General features: G+C 35.1%; 44 non-coding genes across 44 annotated transcripts; all 44 read right to left on the bottom strand.

Moving 5' to 3' along the window:
• Positions 1 to 827: 827 nt before the first annotated feature.
• On the bottom strand, positions 828 to 898 carry TRNAG-GCC (transfer RNA glycine (anticodon GCC)). Its single transcript has one exon. It is a non-coding gene; the product is annotated as a tRNA-Gly (tRNA).
• Positions 899 to 1129: 231 nt separating this feature from the next.
• Positions 1130 to 1200, bottom strand: TRNAG-GCC (transfer RNA glycine (anticodon GCC)). Its single transcript has one exon. It is a non-coding gene; the product is annotated as a tRNA-Gly (tRNA).
• A 231-nt stretch (positions 1201 to 1431) lies between these two features.
• On the bottom strand, positions 1432 to 1502 carry TRNAG-GCC (transfer RNA glycine (anticodon GCC)). Its single transcript has one exon. It is a non-coding gene; the product is annotated as a tRNA-Gly (tRNA).
• A 232-nt stretch (positions 1503 to 1734) lies between these two features.
• Positions 1735 to 1805, bottom strand: TRNAG-GCC (transfer RNA glycine (anticodon GCC)). The gene has a single exon. It is a non-coding gene; the product is annotated as a tRNA-Gly (tRNA).
• Positions 1806 to 2037: 232 nt separating this feature from the next.
• TRNAG-GCC (transfer RNA glycine (anticodon GCC)) lies at positions 2038 to 2108 on the bottom strand. Its single transcript has one exon. It is a non-coding gene; the product is annotated as a tRNA-Gly (tRNA).
• A 273-nt stretch (positions 2109 to 2381) lies between these two features.
• Positions 2382 to 2452, bottom strand: TRNAG-GCC (transfer RNA glycine (anticodon GCC)). The gene has a single exon. It is a non-coding gene; the product is annotated as a tRNA-Gly (tRNA).
• Positions 2453 to 2683: 231 nt separating this feature from the next.
• On the bottom strand, positions 2684 to 2754 carry TRNAG-GCC (transfer RNA glycine (anticodon GCC)). Its single transcript has one exon. It is a non-coding gene; the product is annotated as a tRNA-Gly (tRNA).
• A 231-nt stretch (positions 2755 to 2985) lies between these two features.
• On the bottom strand, positions 2986 to 3056 carry TRNAG-GCC (transfer RNA glycine (anticodon GCC)). The gene has a single exon. It is a non-coding gene; the product is annotated as a tRNA-Gly (tRNA).
• Positions 3057 to 3590: 534 nt separating this feature from the next.
• Positions 3591 to 3661, bottom strand: TRNAG-GCC (transfer RNA glycine (anticodon GCC)). The gene has a single exon. It is a non-coding gene; the product is annotated as a tRNA-Gly (tRNA).
• A 231-nt stretch (positions 3662 to 3892) lies between these two features.
• TRNAG-GCC (transfer RNA glycine (anticodon GCC)) lies at positions 3893 to 3963 on the bottom strand. Its single transcript has one exon. It is a non-coding gene; the product is annotated as a tRNA-Gly (tRNA).
• A 232-nt stretch (positions 3964 to 4195) lies between these two features.
• Positions 4196 to 4266, bottom strand: TRNAG-GCC (transfer RNA glycine (anticodon GCC)). The gene has a single exon. It is a non-coding gene; the product is annotated as a tRNA-Gly (tRNA).
• Positions 4267 to 4841: 575 nt separating this feature from the next.
• On the bottom strand, positions 4842 to 4912 carry TRNAG-GCC (transfer RNA glycine (anticodon GCC)). The gene has a single exon. It is a non-coding gene; the product is annotated as a tRNA-Gly (tRNA).
• A 232-nt stretch (positions 4913 to 5144) lies between these two features.
• TRNAG-GCC (transfer RNA glycine (anticodon GCC)) lies at positions 5145 to 5215 on the bottom strand. Its single transcript has one exon. It is a non-coding gene; the product is annotated as a tRNA-Gly (tRNA).
• A 230-nt stretch (positions 5216 to 5445) lies between these two features.
• Positions 5446 to 5516, bottom strand: TRNAG-GCC (transfer RNA glycine (anticodon GCC)). Its single transcript has one exon. It is a non-coding gene; the product is annotated as a tRNA-Gly (tRNA).
• Positions 5517 to 5747: 231 nt separating this feature from the next.
• TRNAG-GCC (transfer RNA glycine (anticodon GCC)) lies at positions 5748 to 5818 on the bottom strand. The gene has a single exon. It is a non-coding gene; the product is annotated as a tRNA-Gly (tRNA).
• A 231-nt stretch (positions 5819 to 6049) lies between these two features.
• TRNAG-GCC (transfer RNA glycine (anticodon GCC)) lies at positions 6050 to 6120 on the bottom strand. The gene has a single exon. It is a non-coding gene; the product is annotated as a tRNA-Gly (tRNA).
• Positions 6121 to 6352: 232 nt separating this feature from the next.
• TRNAG-GCC (transfer RNA glycine (anticodon GCC)) lies at positions 6353 to 6423 on the bottom strand. Its single transcript has one exon. It is a non-coding gene; the product is annotated as a tRNA-Gly (tRNA).
• A 3145-nt stretch (positions 6424 to 9568) lies between these two features.
• TRNAG-GCC (transfer RNA glycine (anticodon GCC)) lies at positions 9569 to 9639 on the bottom strand. The gene has a single exon. It is a non-coding gene; the product is annotated as a tRNA-Gly (tRNA).
• A 231-nt stretch (positions 9640 to 9870) lies between these two features.
• Positions 9871 to 9941, bottom strand: TRNAG-GCC (transfer RNA glycine (anticodon GCC)). The gene has a single exon. It is a non-coding gene; the product is annotated as a tRNA-Gly (tRNA).
• A 232-nt stretch (positions 9942 to 10173) lies between these two features.
• On the bottom strand, positions 10174 to 10244 carry TRNAG-GCC (transfer RNA glycine (anticodon GCC)). Its single transcript has one exon. It is a non-coding gene; the product is annotated as a tRNA-Gly (tRNA).
• A 575-nt stretch (positions 10245 to 10819) lies between these two features.
• On the bottom strand, positions 10820 to 10890 carry TRNAG-GCC (transfer RNA glycine (anticodon GCC)). The gene has a single exon. It is a non-coding gene; the product is annotated as a tRNA-Gly (tRNA).
• Positions 10891 to 11121: 231 nt separating this feature from the next.
• Positions 11122 to 11192, bottom strand: TRNAG-GCC (transfer RNA glycine (anticodon GCC)). Its single transcript has one exon. It is a non-coding gene; the product is annotated as a tRNA-Gly (tRNA).
• Positions 11193 to 11424: 232 nt separating this feature from the next.
• Positions 11425 to 11495, bottom strand: TRNAG-GCC (transfer RNA glycine (anticodon GCC)). The gene has a single exon. It is a non-coding gene; the product is annotated as a tRNA-Gly (tRNA).
• Positions 11496 to 12070: 575 nt separating this feature from the next.
• On the bottom strand, positions 12071 to 12141 carry TRNAG-GCC (transfer RNA glycine (anticodon GCC)). Its single transcript has one exon. It is a non-coding gene; the product is annotated as a tRNA-Gly (tRNA).
• A 231-nt stretch (positions 12142 to 12372) lies between these two features.
• On the bottom strand, positions 12373 to 12443 carry TRNAG-GCC (transfer RNA glycine (anticodon GCC)). The gene has a single exon. It is a non-coding gene; the product is annotated as a tRNA-Gly (tRNA).
• Positions 12444 to 12674: 231 nt separating this feature from the next.
• On the bottom strand, positions 12675 to 12745 carry TRNAG-GCC (transfer RNA glycine (anticodon GCC)). Its single transcript has one exon. It is a non-coding gene; the product is annotated as a tRNA-Gly (tRNA).
• Positions 12746 to 12977: 232 nt separating this feature from the next.
• On the bottom strand, positions 12978 to 13048 carry TRNAG-GCC (transfer RNA glycine (anticodon GCC)). The gene has a single exon. It is a non-coding gene; the product is annotated as a tRNA-Gly (tRNA).
• Positions 13049 to 13280: 232 nt separating this feature from the next.
• Positions 13281 to 13351, bottom strand: TRNAG-GCC (transfer RNA glycine (anticodon GCC)). Its single transcript has one exon. It is a non-coding gene; the product is annotated as a tRNA-Gly (tRNA).
• A 575-nt stretch (positions 13352 to 13926) lies between these two features.
• TRNAG-GCC (transfer RNA glycine (anticodon GCC)) lies at positions 13927 to 13997 on the bottom strand. The gene has a single exon. It is a non-coding gene; the product is annotated as a tRNA-Gly (tRNA).
• A 231-nt stretch (positions 13998 to 14228) lies between these two features.
• TRNAG-GCC (transfer RNA glycine (anticodon GCC)) lies at positions 14229 to 14299 on the bottom strand. Its single transcript has one exon. It is a non-coding gene; the product is annotated as a tRNA-Gly (tRNA).
• Positions 14300 to 14531: 232 nt separating this feature from the next.
• TRNAG-GCC (transfer RNA glycine (anticodon GCC)) lies at positions 14532 to 14602 on the bottom strand. Its single transcript has one exon. It is a non-coding gene; the product is annotated as a tRNA-Gly (tRNA).
• Positions 14603 to 14875: 273 nt separating this feature from the next.
• Positions 14876 to 14946, bottom strand: TRNAG-GCC (transfer RNA glycine (anticodon GCC)). Its single transcript has one exon. It is a non-coding gene; the product is annotated as a tRNA-Gly (tRNA).
• A 231-nt stretch (positions 14947 to 15177) lies between these two features.
• TRNAG-GCC (transfer RNA glycine (anticodon GCC)) lies at positions 15178 to 15248 on the bottom strand. Its single transcript has one exon. It is a non-coding gene; the product is annotated as a tRNA-Gly (tRNA).
• A 231-nt stretch (positions 15249 to 15479) lies between these two features.
• Positions 15480 to 15550, bottom strand: TRNAG-GCC (transfer RNA glycine (anticodon GCC)). The gene has a single exon. It is a non-coding gene; the product is annotated as a tRNA-Gly (tRNA).
• A 232-nt stretch (positions 15551 to 15782) lies between these two features.
• Positions 15783 to 15853, bottom strand: TRNAG-GCC (transfer RNA glycine (anticodon GCC)). The gene has a single exon. It is a non-coding gene; the product is annotated as a tRNA-Gly (tRNA).
• Positions 15854 to 16085: 232 nt separating this feature from the next.
• TRNAG-GCC (transfer RNA glycine (anticodon GCC)) lies at positions 16086 to 16156 on the bottom strand. The gene has a single exon. It is a non-coding gene; the product is annotated as a tRNA-Gly (tRNA).
• Positions 16157 to 16388: 232 nt separating this feature from the next.
• On the bottom strand, positions 16389 to 16459 carry TRNAG-ACC (transfer RNA glycine (anticodon ACC)). Its single transcript has one exon. It is a non-coding gene; the product is annotated as a tRNA-Gly (tRNA).
• Positions 16460 to 17483: 1024 nt separating this feature from the next.
• TRNAG-GCC (transfer RNA glycine (anticodon GCC)) lies at positions 17484 to 17554 on the bottom strand. Its single transcript has one exon. It is a non-coding gene; the product is annotated as a tRNA-Gly (tRNA).
• A 534-nt stretch (positions 17555 to 18088) lies between these two features.
• On the bottom strand, positions 18089 to 18164 carry TRNAG-GCC (transfer RNA glycine (anticodon GCC)). The gene has a single exon. It is a non-coding gene; the product is annotated as a tRNA-Gly (tRNA).
• Positions 18165 to 18390: 226 nt separating this feature from the next.
• Positions 18391 to 18461, bottom strand: TRNAG-GCC (transfer RNA glycine (anticodon GCC)). The gene has a single exon. It is a non-coding gene; the product is annotated as a tRNA-Gly (tRNA).
• Positions 18462 to 18644: 183 nt separating this feature from the next.
• Positions 18645 to 18715, bottom strand: TRNAC-ACA (transfer RNA cysteine (anticodon ACA)). The gene has a single exon. It is a non-coding gene; the product is annotated as a tRNA-Cys (tRNA).
• A 1024-nt stretch (positions 18716 to 19739) lies between these two features.
• On the bottom strand, positions 19740 to 19810 carry TRNAG-GCC (transfer RNA glycine (anticodon GCC)). The gene has a single exon. It is a non-coding gene; the product is annotated as a tRNA-Gly (tRNA).
• Positions 19811 to 20344: 534 nt separating this feature from the next.
• On the bottom strand, positions 20345 to 20420 carry TRNAG-GCC (transfer RNA glycine (anticodon GCC)). The gene has a single exon. It is a non-coding gene; the product is annotated as a tRNA-Gly (tRNA).
• Positions 20421 to 20948: 528 nt separating this feature from the next.
• Positions 20949 to 21019, bottom strand: TRNAG-GCC (transfer RNA glycine (anticodon GCC)). Its single transcript has one exon. It is a non-coding gene; the product is annotated as a tRNA-Gly (tRNA).
• Between the last annotated feature and the right edge of the window lie 557 nt (positions 21020 to 21576).

Here is a 21576-nt window from a genome sequence, read left to right as displayed (position 1 = left end):
GCTGATCGCCGCGAATGTCTTAAACCAAACGATGACGATGGAGTAGAAGCCAGGTGTACAGACTGGTGTCCAAGTGGAATGGACAAAAACAAAGACCAGAAGATGGTGGTGTAGAAGCCAGGTGAACAGACTGGTATCCATGTGGGATGGACAAAAACAAGGACCAGAAGATGGTGGTGTTAGAAGCCAGTGTGTACAGACTGGTGTCCATGTGGGATGGACAATGACCAGAAGATGGTGGTGTTAGAAGCCAGTAAGTACAGACTGGTGTCCATGTGGGATGGACAAAAACAAAGACCAGAAGATGGTGGTGTTAGAAGCCAGTGTGTTCAGACTGGTGTCCATGTGGGGTGGACAATGACCAGAAGATGGTGGTGTTAGAAGCCAGTAAGTACAGACTGGTGTCCGTGTGGGATGGACAAAGACCAGAAGATGGTGGTGTGAGAACTCATGTAGAGTAGCCAGTAAGTACAGACTGGTGTCCGTGTGGAATGGACAAAGACCAGAAGATGGTGGTGTGAGAACTCAAGTAGAGGAGCCATTTCCGTGACTGTGAAAGCAGTTCGGAAATGGCGAACACGTTTGCTCCGATTTGGAAACTGCGAACGCGGTCACGTGGGTGTAACAACAGACACACACACACACACACACACACACGGACACACACGATCGTTACAGAACCTCTCCGTGACATACGTCACTCGGAGAGGTAAAAATAATCATTTTACATACTTTTTGAATTTTTTTTATTAATTTCGAAAGACCCTGAAGTAAGGATAATACAATTTAAACACAATATCGTTATGCATCAAATGACGACCAAAACATGCATCGGCCGGGAATCGAACCCGGATATCCCGCGTGGCAGGCGAGAATTCTACCATTGAACCACCGAGGCTCTGCCAAGAGTAGAAAATGGAAAAATTGTATTTCACCTGAATATATGATAATCAAACCAAATATTTCTTTGAATTATTATCTCAAATAATATTTTAAGAAGGGTTTATCAGTTTAAAAATTATCATTTTACATACTTTTTGAATTTTTTTTATTAATTTCGAAAGACCCTGAAGTAAGGATAATACAATTTAAACACAATATCGTTATGCATCAAATGACGACCAAAACATGCATCGGCCGGGAATCGAACCCGGATCTCCCCCGTGGCAGGCGAGAATTCTACCATTGAACCACCGAGGCTCTGCCGAGAGTAGAATATGGAAAAATTGTATTTCACCTGAATATATGATAATCAAACCAAATATTTCTTTGAATTATTATCTCAAATAATATTTTTAGAAGGGTTTATCAGTTTAAAAATTATCATTTTACATACTTTTTGAAATTTTTTTATTAATTTCGAAAGACCCTGAAGTAAGGATAATACAATTTAAACACAATATCGTTATGCATCAAATGACGACCAAAACATGCATCGGCCGGGAATCGAACCCGGATCTCCCCCGTGGCAGGCGAGAATTCTACCATTGAACCACCGAGGCTCTGCCGAGAGTAGAATATGGAAAGAATGGTATTGCACCTGAATATTTGATAATCAAACCAAATATTTCTTTGAATTATTATAGCGAATAATACTTTTGGAAGGGTTTATCAATTTAAAAATTATCATTTTACATACTTTTTGAAATTTTTTTATTAATTTCGAAAGACCCTGAAGTAAGGATAATACAATTTAAACACAATATCGTTATGCATCAAATGACGATCAAAACATGCATCGGCCGGGAATCGAACCCGGATCTCCCGCGTGGCAGGCGAGAATTCTACCATTGAAACACCGATGCTCTGCAAAGAGTAGAATATGGAAAGAATGGTATTTCACCTAAATATTTGATAATCAAACCAAATATTTCTTTGAATTATTATCTCAAATAATATTTTTAGAAGGATTTATCAATTTAACAATTATCATTTTACTTAATTTTCGTAATTTTTTTAATATATTCCCAAGACCCTGAAGTAAGGATAATACAATTTAAACACAATATCGTTATGCATCAAATGACGACCAAAACATACATCGGCCGGGAATCGAACCCGGATCTCCCGCGTGGCAGGCGAGAATTCTACCAATGAACCACCGAGGCTCTGCCGAGAGTAGAATATGGAAAAATTGTATTTCACCTGGCTCTGCCGAGAGTAGAATATGGAAAAATTGTATTTCACCTGAATATATGATAATCAAACCAAATATTTCTATGAATTATTATCTCAAATAATATTTTTAGAAGGGTTTATCAATTTAAAAATTATCATTTTACATACTTTTTGAATTTTTTTTATTAATTTCGAAAGACCCTGAAGTAAGGATAATATAATTTAAACACAATATCGTTATGCATCAAATGACGACCAAAACATGCATCGGCCGGGAATCGAACCCGGATCTCCCGCGTGGCAGACGAGAATTCTACCATTGAACGACCGAGGCTCTGCCGAGAGTAGAATATGGAAAAATTGTATTTCACCTGAATATTTGATAATCAAACCAAATATTTCTTTGAATTATTATCTCAAATAATATTTTTCGAAGGGTTTATCAATTTAAAAATTATCATTTTACATACCTTTTGAATTCTTTTTATTAATTTCGAAAGACCCTGAAGTAAGGATAATACAATTTAAACACAATATCGTTATGCATCAAATGACGACCAAAACATGCATCGGCCGGGAATCGAACCTGGATCTCCCGCGTGGCAGGCGAGAATTCTACCATTGAACCACCGAGGCTCTGCAAAGAGTAGAATTTTGAAAAAATGGTATTTCACCTAAATATTTGATAATCAAACCAAATATTTCTTTGAATTATTATAGCGAATAATATTTTTGGAAGGGTTTATCAATTTAAAAATGATCATTTTACATACTTTTTGAATTTTTTTATTAATTTCGAAAGACCCTAAAGTAAGGATAATACAATTTAAACACAATATCGTTATGCATCAAATGACGACCAAAACATGCATCGGCCGGGAATCGAACCTGGATCTCCCGCGTGGCAGGCGAGAATTCTACCATTGAACCACCGAGGCTCTGCAAAGAGTAGAATTTTGAAGAAATGGTATTTCACCTAAATATTTGATAATCAAACCAAATATTTCTTTGAATTATTATAGCGAATAATATTTTTGGAAGGGTTTATCAATATAAAAATGATCATTTTACATACTTTTTGAATTTTTTTTATTAATTTCGAAAGACCCTGAAGTAAGGATAATAAAATTTAAACACAATATCGTTATGCATCAAATGACGACCAAAACATGCATCGGCCGGGAATCGAACCCGGATCTCCCGCCTGGCAGACGAGAATTCTACCATTGAACGACCGAGGCTCTGCCGAGAGTAGAATATGGAAAAATTGTATTTCACCTGAATATTTGATAATCAAACTAAATATTTCTTTGAATTATTATCTCAAATAATATTTTTAGAAGGGTTTATCAATTTAAAAATTATCATTTTACATACTTTTTGAATTTTTTTTATTAATTTCGAAAGACCCTTAAGTAAGGATAATAAAATTTAAACACAATATCGTTATGCATCAAATGACGACCAAAACATGCATCGGCCGGGAATCGAACCCGGATCTCCCGCGTGGCAGACGAGAATTCTACCATTGAACGACCGAGGCTCTGCCGAGAGTAGAATATGGAAAAATGGTATTTCACCTAAATATTTGATAATCAAACCAAATATTCCTTTGAATTATTATAGCGAATAATATTTTTGGAAGGGTTTATCAATTTAAAAATGATCATTTTACATACTTTTTGAATTTTTTTTATTAATTTCGAAAGACCCTGAAGTAAGGATAATACAATTTAAACACAATATCGTTATGCATCAAATGACGACCAAAACATGCATCGGCCGGGAATCGAACCTGGATCTCCCGCGTGGCAGGCGAGAATTCTACCATTGAACCACCGAGGCTCTGCAAAGAGTAGAATTTTGAAGAAATGGTATTTCACCTAAATATTTGATAATCAAACCAAATATTTCTTTGAATTATTATAGCGAATAATATTTTTGGAAGGGTTTATCAATTTAAAAATGATCATTTTACATACTTTTTGAATTTTTTTTATTAATTTCGAAAGACCCTGAAGTAAGGATAATACAATTTAAACACAATATCGTTATGCATGAAATGACGACCAAAACATACATCGGCCGGGAATCGAACCCGGATCTCCCGCGTGGCAGGCGAGAATTCTACCATTGAACCACCGAGGCTCTGCCGAGAGTAGAATATGGAAAAATTGTATTTCACCTGGCTCTGCCGAGAGTAGAATATGGAAAAATTTTATTTCACCTGAATATTTGATAATCAAACCAAATATTTCTTTGAATTATTATCTCAAATAATATTTTTAGAAGGGTTTATCAATTTAAAAATTATCATTTTACATACTTTTTGAATTTTTTTTATTAATTTCGAAAGACCCTGAAGTAAGGATAATAAAATTTAAACACAATATCGTTATGCATCAAATGACGACCAAAACATGCATCGGAGGGGAATCGAACCCGGATCTCCCGCCTGGCAGACGAGAATTCTACCATTGAACGACCGAGGCTCTGCCGAGAGTAGAATATGGAAAAATTGTATTTCACCTGAATATTTGATAATCAAACTAAATATTTCTTTGAATTATTATCTCAAATAATATTTTTAGAAGGGTTTATCAATTTAAAAATTATCATTTTACATACTTTTTGAATTTTTATTATTAATTTCGAAAGACCCTAAAATAAGGATAATACAATTTAAACACAAAATCCTAATGCATCAAATGACGACCACAACATGCATCGGCCGGGAATCGAACCCGGATCTCCCGCGTGGCAGGCGAGAATTCTACCATTGAACCACCGATGCTCTGCAAAGAGCAGAATATGGAAAGAATGTTATTTCACCTGAATATTTGATAATAAAACCAAATATTTCTTTGAATTATTATCTCAAATAATATTTTTAGAAGGATTTATCAATTTAACAATTATCATTTTACTTAATTTTCGTAATTTTTTTAATATATTCCCAAGACCCTGAAGTAAGGATAATACAATTTAAACACAATATCGTTATGCATCAAATGACGACCAAAACATGCATCGGCCGGGAATCGAACCCGGATCTCCCGCGTGGCAGGCGAGAATTCTACCATTGAACCACCGAGGCTCTGCCGAGAGTAGAATATGGAAAAATTGTATTTCACCTGAATATTTGACAATCAAACCAAATATTTCTTTGAATTATTATCTCAAATAATATTTTTAGAAGGGTTTATCAATTTAAAAATTATTATTTTACATACTTTTCGTAATTTTTTATTAATTTCGAAAGACCCTGAAGTAAAGATAATACAATTTAAACACAAAATCGTTATGCATCAAATGACGACCACAACATGCATCGGCCGGGAATCGAACCCGGATCTCCCGCGTGGCAGGCGAGAATTCTACCTTTGAACCACCGAGGCTCTGCCAAGAGTAGAATATGGAAAAATTGTATTTCACCTGAATATTTGATAATCAAACCAAATATTTCTTTGAATTATTATCTCAAATAATATTTTTAGAAGGGTTTATCAATTTAAAAATTATCATTTTACATACCTTTTGAATTCTTTTTATTAATTTCGAAAGACCCTGAAGTAAGGATAATACAATTTAAACACAATATCGTTATGCATCAAATGACGACCAAAACATGCATCGGCCGGGAATCGAACCTGGATCTCCCGCGTGGCAGGCGAGAATTCTACCATTGAACCACCGAGGCTCTGCAAAGAGTAGAATTTTGAAAAAATGGTATTTCACCTAAATATTTGATAATCAAACCAAATATTTCTTTGAATTATTATAGCGAATAATATTTTTGGAAGGGTTTATCAATTTAAAAATGATCATTTTACATACTTTTTGAATTTTTTTATTAATTTCGAAAGACCCTAAAGTAAGGATAATACAATTTAAACACAATATCGTTATGCATCAAATGACGACCAAAACATGCATCGGCCGGGAATCGAACCTGGATCTCCCGCGTGGCAGGCGAGAATTCTACCATTGAACCACCGAGGCTCTGCAAAGAGTAGAATTTTGAAAAAATGGTATTTCACCTAAATATTTGATAATCAAACCAAATATTTCTTTGAATTATTATAGCGAATAATATTTTTGGAAGGGTTTATCAATTAAAAAATGATCATTTTACATACTTTTTGAATTTTTTTTATTAATTTCGAAAGACCCTGAAGTAAGGATAATACAATTTAAACACAATATCGTTATGCATCAAATGACGACCAAAACATGCATCGGCCGGGAATCGAACCCGGATCTCCCGCGTGGCAGGCGAGAATTCTACCATTGAACCACCGAGGCTCTGCCGAGAGTAGAATATGGAAAAATTGTATTTCACCTGGCTCTGCCGAGAGTAGAATATGGAAAAATTTTATTTCACCTGAATATTTGATAATCAAACCAAATATTTCTTTGAATTATTATCTCAAATAATATTTTTAGAAGGGTTTATCAATTTAAAAATTATCATTTTACATACTTTTTGAATTTTTTTTATTAATTTCGAAAGACCCTGAAGTAAGGATAATACAAGTTGGGAAAACCAAAATATTACCTCTCCGAGTCTAGAAGAGGACTACTTACAAACTTATTTACCCAGATATGGAAATGTTTCTTTTTTTTTATGAGCAAATAGTGAAGTTAAAATTTATGAAATATTAAAGCAGTATACAAAGCATAGCAAATATACTGTAAATCAGACGATATTTTACATCCAATAAGGATATACTTGTACACATTAAAATCATCCGATGGGGGAAAAACGGGAAATGAATAGATAAAACTTTGGAGGGATATTACCTCTACGTGTTTGTAAAGGCCCAATTTTCTACTCCTCAACTGTATACCCTCTATGTTCAAAGCCATATTCACAACAGGGTTGCCATGTAAACACTATCCTCTCGTTTCACCTCAACGATTTTCTTAGTTTGTCAACATGACTGTTAACGTTACATAACACCAAAGCTAATTTGTGGCCACACACACTGAAGGTAAATGGGCACCATAAAAAGCATGAAAACACGAAGCTATAATCCGATTGCGATCAGACCTTTCTCTGATCTGGGCTGCGTTCAGCAGAGCTCACCAAAAAAGACAGCGGATTTGGAAAACGTTTACCTGTGAGCTCTGTCGTCATAGCTTTTCTCCGGTCATCGGTGTTTTAAAAATGACGCTAGCGCAATAAAGCGTGCAAGGTACCAAGGCTTAACAAAAATTGTATGATAACATATTTTAAGAGATAGATAACAACAACTTTTATAATTAAAATTAGAAACTAACATGTCTCTTAAACTTCTCGCGTGTTCAACTTGTTTCACGCTAATTAAATAGCTCTAGTCCCATCATAATCAGCAAGAGCTATTTGTATTAATTCCTCCATGCTTTTTTCGCCAAGCTGAGAACTACGCGTTTGACGTCACGTTATCCAAAAACCCGACTATTTTCCTTGAAGACCGTGCTGGCTCAGCGCTGAGCACCGTGACGTCAAAATTCAATAACAAAATCCCGTTCTGTAGGACACTGCTAACAGCGCTGAGCTCTTCTGAACGCGGCCCAGATTTCCACCATGATTATAAAGTCTAAGCCTAATTATTTAAAAGTGTATTTAACTTTCGGCTCACTCTGAACCGTTAATGTCTCTGTATTACAGAAACGAAAACCAAACCCAAGCGTTAACTTTTTGGTTCGATAGGCCTATTGACAAATAAAAGTTCATTTGACCAATATAGATGCGTTCGTCTTGAAACCACTTTAGAAAAAATTATGCTATAAACAGATGTAGTATAGCTTAAGTAATATATAAACATCGATTTCAAATAATAATAATAAAAAATATTCTTGGGATATCAAAATGAAACAGAGCTTTATAGCTACAAAACCACTAAAGGCATCGAAATTACGAAAAATATTTCCATATATTAATTATGCATTATGAGAAAACCAAATATTAAGGTTCTGTAGGATTTTTTTCCACAAAACAAAGCGAACTGCTAACGCGGTGCACTAACGGACGGACACACACAGACTAAAACATAGGCTGCTTTTTAACTCTTTCCGTTTTAATTTTGAGTTGAGAAACTAGATTATCTTAAATATTAAAATAAATATAATTAATATTAAATATTTTCTTCGTTAGTTGTTCGCCTTATTGAGCGTTACATCGCGTTGATAAAGAACAATTAGACATTCTTGAGAGACTTGACTAATATTGGCGTTTGAAATGAAGCATACTCCGGTTGCTTTGCCTTACTCAAATAGGTAGTATATAAGGGTGTCGATCTACAGCTAAAAGCAAGAACAACCGCAATTGCGAAAACCTTTGGTGGTGATCCCACCCTAGGGAGGCTAGACGTTTCTCGTAACCCTAGCTGATCGCCGCGAATGTCTTAAACCCAACGATGACGATGGAGTAGAAGCCAGGTGTACAGACTGGTGTCCAAGTGGAATGGACGAAGACCAGAAGATATTGGTGATTAGAAGCCAGGTGTACAGACTGGTGTCCAAGTGGAATGGACGAAGAGAAGAAGATGGTGGTGATTAGAAGCCAGGTGTACAGACTGGTGTCCAAGTGGAATGGACGAAGACCAGAAGATGGTGGTGATTAGAAGCCAGTATGTACAGCCTGTTGTCCATGTGGTATGGACGAAGACCAAAAGATGGTGGTGATTAGAAGCCAGTATGTACAGACTGGTGTCCATGTGGGATGGACGAAGATGAAAAGTTGGTGGTGAATAGAAGCCAGTATGTACAGACTGGTGTCCAAGTGGAATGGACGAAGACCAGAAGATGGTGGTGATTAGAAGCCAGTATGTACAGACTGGTGTCCATGTGGGATGGACGAAGACCAAAAGATCGTGGTGGTTAGAAGCCAGTAAGTACAGACTGGTGTCCGTGTGGGATGGACAAAGACCAGAAGATGCTGGTGTGAGAACTCAAGTAGAGGAGCCATTTCCGTGACTGTGAAAGCAGTTCGGAAATGGCGAACACGTTTGCTCCGATTTGGAAACTGCGAACGCGGTCACGTGGGTGTAACAACAGACACACACACACACACGTCGAAATTAGAACCTCTCCGTGACATACGTCACTCGGAGAGGTAAAAATTTAAACACAATATCGTTATGCATCAAATGACGACCAAAACATGCATCGGCCGGGAATCGAACCCGGATCTCCCGCCTGGCAGACGAGAATTCTACCATTGAACGACCGAGGCTCTGCCGAGAGTAGAATATGGAAAAATTGTATTTCACCTGAATATTTGATAATCAAACTAAATATTTCTTTGAATTATTATCTCAAATAATATTTTTAGAAGGGTTTATCAATTTAAAAATTATCATTTTACATACTTTTTGAATTTTTTTTATTAATTTCGAAAGACCCTGAAGTAAGGATAATAAAATTTAAACACAATATCGTTATGCATCAAATGACGACCAAAACATGCATCGGCCGGGAATCGAACCCGGATCTCCCGCGTGGCAGACGAGAATTCTACCATTGAACGACCGAGGCTCTGCCGAGAGTAGAATATGGAAGAATGGTATTTCACCTAAATATTTGATAATCAAACCAAATATTCCTTTGAATTATTATAGCGAATAATATTTTTGGAAGGGTTTATCAATTTAAAAATGATCATTTTACATACTTTTTGAATTTTTTTTATTAATTTCGAAAGACCCTGAAGTAAGGATAATACAATTTAAACACAATATCGTTATGCATCAAATGACGACCAAAACATGCATCGGCCGGGAATCGAACCTGGATCTCCCGCGTGGCAGGCGAGAATTCTACCATTGAACCACCGAGGCTCTGCAAAGAGTAGAATTTTGAAGAAATGGTATTTCACCTAAATATTTGATAATCAAACCAAATATTTCTTTGAATTATTATAGCGAATAATATTTTTGGAAGGGTTTATCAATTTAAAAATGATCATTTTACATACTTTTTGAATTTTTTTTATTAATTTCGAAAGACCCTGAAGTAAGGATAATACAATTTAAACACAATATCGTTATGCATCAAATGACGACCAAAACATGCATCGGCCGGGAATCGAACCCGGATCTCTCGCGTGGCAGGCGAGAATTCTACCATTGAACCACCGAGGCTCTGCCGAGAGTATAATATGGAAAAATTGTATTTCACCTGGCTCTGCCGAGAGTAGAATATGGAAAAATTTTATTTCACCTGAATATTTGATAATCAAACCAAATATTTCTTTGAATTATTATCTCAAATAATATTTTTAGAAGGGTTTATCAATTTAAAAATTATCATTTTACATACTTTTTGAATTTTTTTTATTAATTTCGAAAGACCCTGAAGTAAGGATAATAAAATTTAAACACAATATCGTTATGCATCAAATGACGACCAAAACATGCATCGGCCGGGAATCGAACCCGGATCTCCCGCCTGGCAGACGAGAATTCTACCATTGAACGACCGAGGCTCTGCCGAGAGTAGAATATGGAAAAATTGTACTTCACCTGAATATTTGATAATCAAACTAAATATTTCTTTGAATTATTATCTCAAATAATATTTTTAGAAGGGTTTATCAATTTAAAAATTATCATTTTACATACTTTTTGAATTTTTTTTATTAATTTCGAAAGACCCTTAAGTAAGGATAATAAAATTTAAACACAATATCGTTATGCATCAAATGACGACCAAAACATGCATCAGCCGGGAATCGAACCCGGATCTCCCGCGTGGCAGACGAGAATTCTACCATTGAACGACCGAGGCTCTGCCGAGAGTAGAATATGGAAAAATTGTATTTCACCTGAATATTTGATAATCAAACCAAATATTTCTTTGAATTATTATCTCAAATAATATTTTTAGAAGGGTTTATCAATTTAAAAATTATCATTTTACATACCTTTTGAATTCTTTTTATTAATTTCGAAAGACCCTGAAGTAAGGATAATACAATTTAAACACAATATCGTTATGCATCAAATGACGACCAAAACATGCATCGGCCGGGAATCGAACCTGGATCTCCCGCGTGGCAGGCGAGAATTCTACCATTGAACCACCGAGGCTCTGCAAAGAGTAGAATTTTGAAGAAATGGTATTTCACCTAAATATTTGATAATCAAACCAAATATTTCTTTGAATTATTATAGCGAATAATATTTTTGGAAGGGTTTATCAATTTAAAAATGATCATTTTACATACTTTTTGAATTTTTTTTATTAATTTCGAAAGGCCCTGAAGTAAGGATAATACAATTTAAACACAATATCGTTATGCATCAAATGACGACCAAAACATGCATCGGCCGGGAATCGAACCCGGATCTCCCGCGTGGCAGGCGAGAATTCTACCATTGAACCACCGAGGCTCTGCCGAGAGTAGAATATGGAAAAATTGTATTTCACCTGGCTCTGCCGAGAGTAGAATATGGAAAAATTTTATTTCACCTGAATATTTGATAATCAAACCAAATATTTCTTTGAATTATTATCTCAAATAATATTTTTAGAAGGGTTTATCAATTTAAAAATTATCATTTTACATACTTTTTGAATTTTTTTTATTAATTTCGAAAGACCCTGAAGTAAGGATAATAAAATTTAAACACAATATCGTTATGCATCAAATGACGACCAAAACATGCATCGGCCGGGAATCGAACCCGGATCTCCCGCCTGGCAGACGAGAATTCTACCATTGAACGACCGAGGCTCTGCCGAGAGTAGAATATGGAAAAATTGTACTTCACCTGAATATTTGATAATCAAACTAAATATTTCTTTGAATTATTATCTCAAATAATATTTTTAGAAGGGTTTATCAATTTAAAAATTATCATTTTACATACTTTTTGAATTTTTTTTATTAATTTCGAAAGACCCTTAAGTAAGGATAATAAAATTTAAACACAATATCGTTATGCATCAAATGACGACCAAAACATGCATCGGCCGGGAATCGAACCCGGATCTCCCGCGTGGCAGACGAGAATTCTACCATTGAACGACCGAGGCTCTGCCGAGAGTAGAATATGGAAAAATTGTATTTCACCTGAATATTTGATAATCAAACCAAATATTTCTTTGAATTATTATCTCAAATAATATTTTTAGAAGGGTTTATCAATTTAAAAATTATCATTTTACATACCTTTTGAATTCTTTTTATTAATTTCGAAAGACCCTGAAGTAAGGATAATACAATTTAAACACAATATCGTTATGCATCAAATGACGACCAAAACATGCGTCGGCCGGGAATCGAACCTGGATCTCCCGCGTGGCAGGCGAGAATTCTACCATTGAACCACCGAGGCTCTGCAAAGAGTAGAATTTTGAAAAAATGGTATTTCACCTAAATATTTGATAATCAAACCAAATATTTCTTTGAATTATTATAGCGAATAATATTTTTGGAAGGGTTTATCAATTTAAAAATGATCATTTTACATACTTTTTGAATTTTTTTATTAATTTCGAAAGACCCTAAAGTAAGGATAATACAATTTAAACACAATATCGTTATGCATCAAATGACGACCAAAACATGCATCGGCCGGGAATCGAACCTGGATCTCCCGCGTGGCAGGCGAGAATTCTACCATTGAACCACCGAGGCTCTGCGAAGAGTAGAACTTTGAAAAAATGGTATTTCACCTAAATATTTGATAATCAAACCAAATATTTCTTTGAATTATTATAGCGAATAATATTTTTGGAAGGGTTTATCAATTTAAAAATTATCATTTTACATACTTTTTGAATTTTTTTTATTAATTTCGAAAGACCCTGAAGTAAGGATAATACAATTTAAACACAATATCGTTATGCATCAAATGACGACCAAAACATGCATCGGCCGGGAATCGAACCTGGATCTCCCGCGTGGCAGGCGAGAATTCTACCATTGAACCACCGAGGCTCTGCAAAGAGTAGAATTTTGAAAAAATGGTATTTCACCTAAATATTTGATAATCAAACCAAATATTCCTTTGAATTATTATAGCGAATAATATTTTTGGAAGGGTTTATCAATTTAAAAATGATCATTTTACATACTTTTTGAATTTTTTTTATTAATTTCGAAAGACCCTGAAGTAAGGATAATACAATTTAAACACAATATCGTTATGCATCAAATGACGACCAAAACATGCATCGGCCGGGAATCGAACCCGGATCTCCCGCGTGGCAGGCGAGAATTCTACCATTGAACCACCGAGGCTCTGCCGAGAGTAGAATATGGAAAAATTGTATTTCACCTGGCTCTGCCGAGAGTAGAATATGGAAAAATTTTATTTCACCTGAATATTTGATAATCAAACCAAATATTTCTTTGAATTATTATCTCAAATAATATTTTTAGAAGGGTTTATCAATTTAAAAATTATCATTTTACATACTTTTTGAATTTTTTTTATTAATTTCGAAAGACCCTGAAGTAAGGATAATAAAATTTAAACACAATATCGTTATGCATCAAATGACGACCAAAACATGCATCGGCCGGGAATCGAACCCGGATCTCCCGCCTGGCAGACGAGAATTCTACCATTGAACGACCGAGGCTCTGCCGAGAGTAGAATATGGAAAAATTGTACTTCACCTGAATATTTGATAATCAAACTAAATATTTCTTTGAATTATTATCTCAAATAATATTTTTAGAAGGGTTTATCAATTTAAAAATTATCATTTTACATACTTTTTGAATTTTTTTTATTAATTTCGAAAGACCCTTAAGTAAGGATAATAAAATTTAAACACAATATCGTTATGCATCAAATGACGACCAAAACATGCATCAGCCGGGAATCGAACCCGGATCTCCCGCGTGGCAGACGAGAATTCTACCATTGAACGACCGAGGCTCTGCCGAGAGTAGAATATGGAAAAATTGTATTTCACCTGAATATTTGATAATCAAACCAAATATTTCTTTGAATTATTATCTCAAATAATATTTTTAGAAGGGTTTATCAATTTAAAAATTATCATTTTACATACCTTTTGAATTCTTTTTATTAATTTCGAAAGACCCTGAAGTAAGGATAATACAATTTAAACACAATATCGTTATGCATCAAATGACGACCAAAACATGCATCGGCCGGGAATCGAACCTGGATCTCCCGCGTGGCAGGCGAGAATTCTACCATTGAACCACCGAGGCTCTGCAAAGAGTAGAATTTTGAAAAAATGGTATTTCACCTAAATATTTGATAATCAAACCAAATATTTCTTTGAATTATTATAGCGAATAATATTTTTGGAAGGGTTTATCAATTTAAAAATGATCATTTTACATACTTTTTGAATTTTTTTTATTAATTTCGAAAGACCCTGAAGTAAGGATAATACAATTTAAACACAATATCGTTATGCATCAAATGACGACCAAAACATGCATCGGCCGGGAATCGAACCCGGATCTCCCGCGTGGCAGGCGAGAATTCTACCATTGAACCACCGAGGCTCTGCCGAGAGTAGAATATGGAAAAATTGTATTTCACCTGGCTCTGCCGAGAGTAGAATATGGAAAAATTTTATTTCACCTGAATATTTGATAATCAAACCAAATATTTCTTTGAATTATTATCTCAAATAATATTTTTAGAAGGGTTTATCAATTTAAAAATTATCATTTTACATACTTTTTGAATTTTTTTTATTAATTTCGAAAGACCCTGAAGTAAGGATAATAAAATTTAAACACAATATCGTTATGCATCAAATGACGACCAAAACATGCATCGGCCGGGAATCGAACCCGGATCTCCCGCGTGGCAGACGAGAATTCTACCATTGAACGACCGAGGCTCTGCCGAGAGTAGAATATGGAAAAATTGTATTTCACCTGAATATTTGATAATCAAACCAAATATTTCTTTGAATTATTATCTCAAATAATATTTTTAGAAGGGTTTATCAATTTAAAAATTATCATTTTACATACCTTTTGAATTCTTTTTATTAATTTCGAAAGACCCTGAAGTAAGGATAATACAATTTAAACACAATATCGTTATGCATCAAATGACGACCAAAACATGCGTCGGCCGGGAATCGAACCTGGATCTCCCGCGTGGCAGGCGAGAATTCTACCATTGAACCACCGAGGCTCTGCAAAGAGTAGAATTTTGAAAAAATGGTATTTCACCTAAATATTTGATAATCAAACCAAATATTTCTTTGAATTATTATAGCGAATAATATTTTTGGAAGGGTTTATCAATTTAAAAATGATCATTTTACATACTTTTTGAATTTTTTTATTAATTTCGAAAGACCCTAAAGTAAGGATAATACAATTTAAACACAATATCGTTATGCATCAAATGACGACCAAAACATGCATCGGCCGGGAATCGAACCTGGATCTCCCGCGTGGCAGGCGAGAATTCTACCATTGAACCACCGAGGCTCTGCGAAGAGTAGAACTTTGAAAAAATGGTATTTCACCTAAATATTTGATAATCAAACCAAATATTTCTTTGAATTATTATAGCGAATAATATTTTTGGAAGGGTTTATCAATTTAAAAATGATCATTTTACATACTTTTTGAATTTTTTTTATTAATTTCGAAAGACCCTGAAGTAAGGATAATACAATTTAAACACAATATCGTTATGCATCAAATGACGACCAAAACATGCATCGGCCGGGAATCGAACCTGGATCTCCCGCGTGGCAGGCGAGAATTCTACCATTGAACCACCGAGGCTCTGCGAAGAGTAGAACTTTGAAAAAATGGTATTTCACCTAAATATTTGATAATCAAACCAAATATTTCTTTGAATTATTATAGCGAATAATATTTTTGGAAGGGTTTATCAATTTAAAAATTATCATTTTACATACTTTTTGAATTTTTTTTATTAATTTCGAAAGACCCTGAAGTAAGGATAATACAATTTAAACACAATATCGTTATGCATCAAATGACGACCAAAACATGCATCGGCCGGGAATCGAACCTGGATCTCCCGCGTGGCAGGCGAGAATTCTACCATTGAACCACCGAGGCTCTGCAAAGAGTAGAATTTTGAAAAAATGGTATTTCACCTAAATATTTGATAATCAAACCAAATATTCCTTTGAATTATTATAGCGAATAATATTTTTGGAAGGGTTTATCAATTTTAAAATGATCATTTTACATACTTTTTGAATTTTTTTTATTAATTTCGAAAGACCCTGAAGTAAGGATAATACAATTTAAACACAATATCGTTATGCATCAAATGACGACCAAAACATGCATCGGCCGGGAATCGAACCCGGATCTCCCGCGTGGTAGGCGAGAATTCTACCATTCAACCACCGAGGCTCTGCCGAGAGTAGAATATGGAAAAAGTGTATTTCACCTGAATATTTGTTAATCAAACCAAATATTTCTTTGAACTATTATCTCAAATAATATTTTTAGAAGGGTTTATCAATTTTAAAATTATCATTTTACATACTTTTTGAATTTTTTTTATTAATTTCGAAAGACCCTGAAGTAAGGACAAAAGGAGATGATCCAAAGGACATAGCTTTCCAGCCTAGGAATGAGGGTAATGTGTGTCAGGTTATCTCTAACGAACGTCTCATCTCGAGTGTTCCTAAAACGTGATATCCCAAGGCTAGGCCGAATGTATTTACTGTAGAGTAAATGGTAGTTGAACACCCAAAGTTTTTCTCTACTAACATTTTTTCTCGGCGCCAACTAACATCAGCCGCGGAAAGCTGGGTCTCGCTAAAAAATTCCACCCACCTTAAAAAATGTACGAAACTTCAATTTTTCGATGGGAGGTTGGGTCCGCTTGTGATGAGCTTTTCGGCCAATAGAGAGACGTAGATCCGCTCGCGTAGATCTAAGGCGATCGGAGTTTACGTTATGGCGGAGCAAGTTAGGTGTAAATGTATTAATTTAGAAATGGATAAAAGGCTCTCAAAACAAACTCAGATTATTTCCGCGCCAGAAAAATATAATTCCGTCGGCTTTCTCTAAAAACGTTTGCACACCACACGCCATAAAAAACGCAAACACCGTGCACTTGGATGAACCCTCCATGCTTGAACTTACTCGGATAAAAAAATTAACCCCGCCTGTTTTACTTCACTCTCCACCGCTGTGGAGCGCTGCTTCTTTAGCTCGTTCTCGGTCGTGGCCGATATTTTAGAAATTTTATCTCTCCATTCACGCGAGCTCCGTTGGGCACTTTAAAAAGCTTAACGTCAGAACTTTCAGACACAGAGGCTACGGCAAAAAATCTTACATTGGAACTTGGTGTAAGATTATTCTACTTGTGGTAAGGATAATACAATTTAAACCCAATATCGTTATGCATCTAATGACGACCAAAACGTGCATCGGCCGAGAATCGAACCCGGATCTCCCGCGTGGCAGGCGAGAATTCTACCATTGAACCACCGAGGCTCTGTAAAGAGTAGAATTTTGAAAAAATGGTATTTCACCTAAATATTTGATAATCAAACCAAATATTTCTTTGAATTATTATAGCGAATAATATTTTTGGAAGGGTTTATCAATTTAAAAATTATCATTTTACTTACTTTTTGAATTTTTTTTATTAATTTCGAAAGACCCTGAAGTAAGGATAATACAATTTAAACACAATATCGTTATGCATCAAATGACGACCAAAACATGCATCGGCCGGGAATCGAACCCGGATCTCCTGCGTGGTAGGCGAGAATTCTACCATTCAACCACCGAGGCTCCGCCGAGAGTAGAATATGGAAAAATTGTATTTCACCTGAATATTTGATAATCAAACCAAATATTTCTTTGAATTATTATCTCAAATAATATTTTTAGAAGGGTTTATCAATTTTAAAATTATCATTTTACATACTTTTTGAATTTTTTTTATTAATTTCGAAAGACCCTGAAGTAAGGATAATACAATTTAAACACAATATCGTTATGCATCTAATGACGACCAAAACATGCAACGGCCGTGAATCGAACCCGGACCTCCCGCGTGGCAGGCGAGAATTCTACCATTGAACCACCGAGGCTCTGCCGAGAGTAGAATATGGAAAAATTGTATTTCTTCTGAATATTTGATAATCAAACCAAATATTTCTTTGAATTATTATCTCAAATAATATTTTTAGAAGGGTTTATCAATTTAAAAATTATTATTTTACATACTTTTCGTAATTTTTTTATTAATTTCGAAAGACCCTGAAGTAAGGATAATACAATTTAAACACAAAATCGTTATGAATCAAACGACGACCACAACATGCATCGGCCGGGAATCGAACCTGGATCTCCCGCGTGGCAGGCGAGAATTCTACCATGGAACCACCGATGCTCTGCAAAGAGTAGAATATGGAAATAATGGTATTTCACCTGAATATTTGATAATAAAACCAAATACTTCTTTGAATTATTATCTCAAATAATATTTTTAGAAGGATTTATCAATTTAACAATTATCATTTTACATACTTTTCGTAAACACAATACCGTTATGCATCAAATGACGACCAAAACATGCATCGGCCGGGAATCGAACCCGGATCTCCCGCGTTGTAGGCGAGAATTCTACCATTCAACCACCGAGGCTCTGCCGAGAGTAGAATATGGAAAAATTGTATTTCACCTGAATATTTGATAATCAAACCAAATATTTCTTTGAATTATTATCTCAAATAATATTTTTAGAAGGGTTTATCAATTTTAAAATTATCATTTTACATACTTTTTGAATTTTTTTTATTAATTTCGAAAGACCCTGAAGTAAGGACAAAAGGAGATGATCCAAAGGACATAGCTTTCCAGCCTAGGAATGAGGGTAATGTGTGTCAGGTTATCTCTAACGAACGTCTCATCTCGAGTGTTCCTAAAACGTGATATCCCAAGGCTAGGCCGAATGTATTTACTGTAGAGTAAATGGTAGTTGAACACCCAAAGTTTTTCTCTACTAACATTTTTTCTCGGCGCCAACTAACATCAGCCGCGGAAAGCTGGGTCTCGCTAAAAAATTCCACCCACCTTAAAAAATGTACGAAACTTCAATTTTTCGATGGGAGGTTGGGTCCGCTTGTGATGAGCTTTTCGGCCAATAGAGAGACGTAGATCCGCTCGCGTAGATCTAAGGCGATCGGAGTTTACGTTATGGCGGAGCAAGTTAGGTGTAAATGTATTAATTTAGAAATGGATAAAAGGCTCTCAAAACAAACTCAGATTATTTCCGCGCCAGAAAAATATAATTCCGTCGGCTTTCTCTAAAAACGTTTGCACACCACACGCCATAAAAAACGCAAACACCGTGCACTTGGATGAACCCTCCATGCTTGAACTTACTCGGATAAAAAAATTAACCCCGCCTGTTTTACTTCACTCTCCACCGCTGTGGAGCGCTGCTTCTTTAGCTCGTTCTCGGTCGTGGCCGATATTTTAGAAATTTTATCTCTCCATTCACGCGAGCTCCGTTGGGCACTTTAAAAAGCTTAACGTCAGAACTTTCAGACACAGAGGCTACGGCAAAAAATCTTACATTGGAACTTGGTGTAAGATTATTCTACTTGTGGTAAGGATAATACAATTTAAACCCAATATCGTTATGCATCTAATGACGACCAAAACATGCATCGGCCGAGAATCGAACCCGGATCTCCCGCGTGGCAGGCGAGAATTCTACCATTGAACCACCGAGGCTCTGTAAAGAGTAGAATTTTGAAAAAATGGTATTTCACCTAAATATTTGATAATCAAACCAAATATTTCTTTGAATTATTATAGCGAATAATATTTTTGGAAGGGTTTATCAATTTAAAAATTATCATTTTACATACTTTTTGAATTTTTTTTATTAATTTCGAAAGACCCTGAAGTAAGGATAATACAATTTAAACACAATATCGTTATGCATCAAATGACGACCAAAACATGCATCGGCCGGGAATCGAACCCGGATCTCCTGCGTGGTAGGCGAGAATTCTACCATTCAACCACCGAGGCTCCGCCGAGAGTAGAATATGGAAAAATTGTATTTCACCTGAATATTTGATAATCAAACCAAATATTTCTTTGAATTATTATCTCAAATAATATTTTTAGAAGGGTTTATCAATTTTAAAATTATCATTTTACATACTTTTTGAATTTTTTTTATTAATTTCGAAAGACCCTGAAGTAAGGATAATACAATTTAAACACAATATCGTTATGCATCTAATGACGACCAAAACATGCAACGGCCGTGAATCGAACCCGGACCTCCCGCGTGGCAGGCGAGAATTCTACCATTGAACCACCGAGGCTCTGCCGAGAGTAGAATATGGAAAAATTGTATTTCTTCTGAATATTTGATAATCAAACCAAATATTTCTTTGAATTATTATCTCAAATAATATTTTTAGAAGGGTTTATCAATTTAAAAATTATTATTTTACATACTTTTCGTAATTTTTTTATTAATTTCGAAAGACCCTGAAGTAAGGATAATACAATTTAAACACAAAATCGTTATGAATCAAACGACGACCACAACATGCATCGGCCGGGAATCGAACCTGGATCTCCCGCGTGGCAGGCGAGAAGTCTACCATGGAACCACCGATGCTCTGCAAAGAGTAGAATATGGAAATAATGGTATTTCACCTGAATATTTGATAATAAAACCAAATACTTCTTTGAATTATTATCTCAAATAATATTTTTAGAAGGATTTATCAATTTAACAATTATCATTTTACTTAATTTTCGTAATTTTTTAATATATTCCCATGACCCTGAAGTAAGGATAGTACAATTTAAACACAATATCGTTATGCATCAAATAACGACCAAAACATACATCGGCCGGGAATCGAACCCGGATCTCCCGCGTGGCAGGCGAGAATTCTACCATTGAACCACCGAGGCTCTGCCAAAAGTAGAATATGGAAAAATGGTATTTCACCTGAATATTTGATAATCAAACCAAATATTTCTTTGAAATATTATCTCAAATAATATTTTTAGAAGGGTTTATCAATTTGAAAATAATCATTTTACATACTTTTTGAATTTTTTTTATTAATTTCGAAAGACCCTGAAGTAAGGATAATACAATTTAAACACAATATCGTTATGCATCAAATGACGACCAAAACATGCATCGGCCGGCAATCGAACCCGGATCTCCCGCGTGGTAGGCGAGAATTCTACCATCGAACCACCGAGGCTCTGCCGAGAGTAGAATATGGAAAAATTGTATTTCACCTGAATATTTGATAATCAAACCAAATATTTCTTTGAATTATTATCTCAAATAATATTTTTAGAAGGGTTTATCAATTTAAAAATTATTATTTTACATACTTTTCGTAATTTTTTTATTAATTTCGAAAGACCCTGAAGTAAGGATAATACAATTTAAACACAAAATCGTTATGAATCAAACGACGACCACAACATGCATCGGCCGGGAATCGAACCTG

The sequence above is a fragment of the Phalangium opilio genome, unplaced genomic scaffold, assembly GCF_054372755.1.
Source record: "Phalangium opilio isolate 3A_F unplaced genomic scaffold, DU_Popi_V2 ptg000002l_1, whole genome shotgun sequence".
Classification (NCBI taxonomy): Eukaryota; Metazoa; Arthropoda; class Arachnida; order Opiliones; family Phalangiidae; genus Phalangium; species Phalangium opilio.
The sequence above is the reverse complement of the archived record's forward strand: the minus strand, read 5'-3'. Positions and strand labels throughout refer to the sequence as shown.